Below are 6000 nucleotides of genomic sequence, written 5' to 3' on the forward strand. Positions count from 1 at the left end.
GAACAAGGTCACAACAGGAAAACTTGTAGAAATAATCCAAATAGAGGATGAAATATATCAAACTTAGAATTACTTGTTATTTTACTTTACTGAATATCATAGAGATTTAGAAGAATCCAATATATCAAGAACTGTATCAATGCAGAATGTCATTTGAATTTTAGATATAAATAAATATTTGATCTATCATTTAAAATCGTGTTGCAAGTGTATTTTTTAAATTATACATTTGTTTGATTAAAAAAAAAAGTTGTATCAGCTATGCTTCATATTTGTATCTCTTGTGTATCACCTGTGTATCAGTTGTGTATCATATTTATATCCTCTATGTATCTCTTGTGTATCTTTGTGTATCGGCTCTTACTCATATCTGTATATGTGTAATAACAAAGCTAACAAATGAAAAATAATCGTAGCAAGTAGAAAACTGTGCAAATAGTTTTAGAAATTTGCAAATAAGAGTGTGACTTTATCAATACATATTTCGAAACCAAACAAATTGCACAACTCGTTGTGAAGAAACTAATTGTGCAGCAATCCAAAATGATTGTATCATCTATGTATCATGTGTATCATATCTGTATCATGCGTGTATCTGGAAGAGACAGTGTATCACAAACTACCATATATTTTTCATATCTTGAATTCACAACACAAAATCAAGGGATAAAACACCAAAATAAACTTAACTGCAACACTCCAATATTGCACTAAAACTCATTAAACCTTTAAAACCGAGCAGACATCTCATTTGCCGTACAAATCTTAAAAGTATTCATAAAATTCAAATACAAACAAATTTAATCCGTCTTACAACAATGACAACATAACAGAACACAATACAAAATGAAATTATTGAGTTCATCCTACAACATTGACAAAGGTAACTACTTCTTCCGCTTTCGCGACTTATTCTGTTGACTAATAATCTCATCATCACTTTGCGCGTTCAGTTCCATCTTCTTTCTAGTATAATCCCACAAGAGAGCACCAGATCTGCTCCGGTGTGCATAGGCATTGAATTTTTTAGAAGGTGTCTTGCCCTCAATGAAATACTCGGCAAATGATGTCGCAAATACACCACAATCACTACAAAAATAAAAGTAACAACAATTATCAAACTGCAGAACCTAAAAACAAAACAGATTGTGTTGAAAGAAATTCATACACTTCGACTTGTTGAGGTAGTCCTTCAACCAGTTTTACATCAAAAGGGGTAATCAAGTCCTTTGATTTGTAAACACCGTTGCGCCAATTGATATCTCTTTTGTTTAAATAGAAATGCGTGTGCACGAAAAAATGAGGCAGCAACACAAAATACTTGCTCATTGTGTTATGAACTTTGCCTTGATGAGCAGCTCCACCGCACATAGAGTCATACACATAAATGCACCTATCCTCGAGGGCATCACAGTCATTATTCAATGCCATTGTTCCGCAACATTAATTAATATTAAAACGTGCTCGACAGTGTACCATGGAACATTGACATCTAAGACATACCCCTGAATATACTCTGCAATGACATATTTCGGATTGCACACTTCACTATCTCAATCTGTATCAATAAACGCCTGCCACAACTCATTAATTTTCTCGTCGAAGTACCAATATGTGGTGGTGAATGTTACAGGTAGGTCTTTGTCATACTTTTCCTTCTTCCTCAAATAATAGAACAAAACATCAATGTGCTGAAACAAAACATAACAAATAATTAATCACGGAAGGCTTGTAAGCTTTAAGCAGCTATGCTTTTTCAAATCAAATTCACAAAAAACAAAGAAAAATGAATGCTCACTACTTCTCTTGTGCCAGGCAAGATAGCAATTAATAATCCGTTCTAATTTAAGAGTCCTGATCACGTATACACTAGCTAAAATTAAAAAAAAAACTGTAAAAGTAACTTCTTACATACCGAGTCATCCAAAGGCAGACCATTATATGCCAAAGTGTAAAATCACTTTTTGTCTTCAACATGATATACCCCAAGATCATAAGCAGGATTGAGTTCACCAACATGGTTTGGGTAAATTTCATTCCTAGTAACAGATATACACAAAAGAGATACAGTGATTTGATATAAAATAATACTATAAATGACAATATATTAAAATATAAAACTGAACAAAACTCAGAAGTTGGAAACATACTTCTTTCTCGACTTCCCTTATTTGACCCACGCAACAAATACATTCAACAAAGAGTTGTTAACGCCAGTTTCGATTTTGCTTTGAAAAGGATGCTTAAAAGCATAAATTTGCTTTTTTTTCTTTCGTTGCAACAACACTAGTACTGGATCCTGAATCAAATACAGTAATGAACGGAGACTGCACGACCTTTGCAGGACATATCTTTCTTTTTTCCATTTCCGGCGAAACTTCAAGAAGTAATTCAGGCTGGTACAGAACAATCTGAGATTCAGGAACCTCTTTTCTCAGATTGTTCCTTCATCTCACCTGCCACCTCATCAACACTTACAGTCACACTGTCACGACCCAAAAATCTCACCCGTCGTGATAGCGCCTATCTCAATACTAGGCAAGCCGACAATCTCAATAAAACACAATGTCTTTTAAGTTTGAAAAATATAATATTTGAATTCAATAGAAAACCTCACAATTACAGATACAAAACAAACCCAAAACCCGGTGTCACTGAGTGCATGAGCATCGACATGATAACAAAGTCTGACTGATAAAAACATTGTCTGAAATATAGAACAATACAATAACTGAAAGAAAGGGAGTCAAGGTCAGCGGATGCCAGGCAACTAGCTTGATAGTCTCCAACTGATAACACTCTCAGATCTAACAGTCGCCGTGTCCGGAAGTACCTGGATCTGGACACGAGATGCAGAGTATAGTATGAGTACAACTAACTCAATAAGTAACAAGACTAACCTTTGGGATGAAAGTAGTAACGAGCTCAGCATGTACAGTCCAGTATATAAATAACGGTACATAAATGTAGGCATGCTTTCAAGTTTGACAGTTAAACTCAATACAAGTAAGATAGATCAATACTGCATGATATGAGGGATATGACATCTCAGTGGAAAACCTCGTGTACTCCTGATCACTAATCGCTCAGTCACTCGGTACTGTTTATGGCCAATCCACCCCAGGGATATTCCATCCCGTATATATATATATATGTATATATATATATATATATATACACACACACACTTCGACTGACAGTCAGTCGCTCAGTACCGTATAAGGCTAATCTAGCCTTGGGGTAATTTTATCCCCAAATATAAATGATTCGGACAAGAACCATGTCCAGGGAAATTCATCACAAATATCAGTAAGTAAGGCAAGTCCATGCCATGGGAAGTCCATCCCGTATATATATCATCTACACTACTTGTGAGGGGAGGGGGGGGGGGGGCAGACTCTGGAGGGGCTCCTTCAGCCCAAGCGTGAAATAAGCCTATATGGCCTGCTGCAGGCGGGCAACCTCGATCCATATAATAATAAAACCTATAAGGCCTGCTACGGCGTGCAGCCCCGATCCAGAACAATAAAGCCTATAAGGCTTGCTACGGCGAGCAACCCGATCCCATAATAATAAAGCCTATGAACATGACTGAGTATGAAATATACCTTTCCCAAAATATCGGCACGTAGCCTAATCATAATCTTTAATACGAGTCTCACTTCAATATCCTAATATGCGAATAATAACATGATACTTTAATTTTTCAACTTCATAGGATTTATTCAAGTCACAATTTCTATGGTGCACGTCCACACGCTCGTCACCTATCGTGTGCGTCATGTCCAAATAATTTATATAACACCAAATTCGGGAATTCATACCCTCAAAATCAAGTTTAGAAGTGTTACTTGCCTCAGACCGTGTAATTTCTTATTCCGCTATGCCCTTGCCTCGCGAATCGGCCTCCAAACCCTTCGCGAACGCGAAGCTTTAATGTTCCACTGCCACCAAACCTTCTTCGCGAACGCGTTACCTTCTCGCGAACGCTTCACCCTTCTTGCGTTCGCGATGCACAACCTGCCAACCCTTCACGAATGCGTCTTCCTCTTCGCGAACGCGAAGAGCAAATATTGCCAGCCCCTCAGTTCCTCTTCGCGAACGTGATACTCCTCTCGCGAACGCGATGAAGAAAACCAGATACATGCATCAGAAAATTCTAACAGTTGTTTAAGTCTAAATTTCGATCCGTTAACCATCCGAAACTCACCCGAGGCCCCCGGGACCTCAATCAAATACACCATCAAGTCCTAAAATATCATACGAACTTAGTCGAAATCTCAAATCACATCAAACAACGCAAAAACTACTAATCATACCCCAATTCAAGCTTAATGAAATTAAGAATTTTTAACTTCTACATTCGATGCCGAAACCTATCAAACCAAGTTTGATTGACATCAAATTTTGCACACAAGTCATAAACGACATAACAGACCTATTAAAATTTCCAGAAATGGATTTCGACTCCGATATCAAAAAGTCAACTCCCCGGTCAAACTTCTATACTTCAATTTCTATTTTAACCATTTCAAACCTAATTTAACTACGGACTTCCAAATAATTTTTCGGATACGCTCCGAAGTCCAAAATTACCATACTGAGCTATTGGAATCATCAAAACTTTATTCCGGGGTCGTTTACATATAGGTTGACATCCAGCCAACCTTTTCAACTTAAGTTTTAAACTTTGGAACTAAGTGTTCCCATTCATTCCAAAACCTCACTAGACCCGAACCAATTAACTCGGCAAGTCATATAAAAACTGTAAAGCACAAATTGAGCAGTAAATGGTGGAACAGGGCTGTAATACTCAAAACGACCGACCGGGTCGTTATATTCTCCCCCTCTTAAATAAATGTTCGTCCTCGAACGAGTTTAGAATAATACCTGGAGCCTCAAATAGGTATGGATATTTGCTCTGCATCTTCCGTTCAATCTCCCAAGTAGCTTCTCCGACTAGCTAGCCACTCCACTGTAATTTCACTGAAGTTATGTTCTTTGATCTCAACTTTTGAACCTTCTAGTCTAAAATGGCCACCGGCTCCACATCATAAGTCAAATTATCATCCAATTACACTATGCTGAAGTCCAAAACATGAGACGGATCCCAGACATACTTCTGGAGCATAGATACATGAAACACTGGATGAACACCCGATAGATTAAGTGGCAATACAAGTTCATAAGCCACCTCTCCAATCTTCTTAAGTATTTCAAAAGGTCCAATATACTTAGGACTCAACTTGTCCTTCTTCCCAAATCTCATAACACCCTTCATAGGTGAAACTCGGAGTAGTACCTTCTCTCATACCATGTAAGCAATATCGCAAACCTTCCGGTCGTCATAACTCTTATGTCTAGACTGCACCGTACGAATTCATTCCTGAATCAATTTAACCTTTTCCAAAGCATCCTGAACTAAATCAATACCCAATAGCCTAGCCTCACCCGACTCAAACCAACCCACCGGAGACTGACATCGTCTCCCATATTAGGCCTTATACGGAGCCATCTGAATGCTCGATTGGTAGCTGTTATTGTAAGCAAACTCTGCAAGTGGCAGAAATGGATCCCAAGAACCCCCAAAATCTATAACACGCGAGTAGCATGTCTTCCAATATCTGAATAGTGTGCTCGGACTGTCCATCCGTGTGAGGGTGAAAGGTTGTACGTAATTGAATTTGTGTGCCTAAATCTCGCTGCACTGCTCTCCAAAACTGTGATGTAAACTGCGTGCCCCGATTCGAAATAATGTACACTGGCACACCATGAAAGCGAATAATCTCGCGGATATAAATATCAGCCAACCGCTCCAAATAATAAGTAGTACCAACTGGAATAAAATGCGCGGACTTAGTCAACCGATCTATAATCACCCAAACAACATCAAACTTCCTCAAAGTCCACGGGAGTCCAACTACAAAGTCCATAGAAATACGCTCCCAATTCCATTCTGGAATTTCAAGTTTCTGAAGCAATCCGCCCGGTCTCTGATGC

The sequence above is a fragment of the Nicotiana tabacum genome, chromosome 23, assembly GCF_000715075.1.
Source record: "Nicotiana tabacum cultivar K326 chromosome 23, ASM71507v2, whole genome shotgun sequence".
Lineage (NCBI taxonomy): Eukaryota > Viridiplantae > Streptophyta > Magnoliopsida > Solanales > Solanaceae > Nicotiana > Nicotiana tabacum.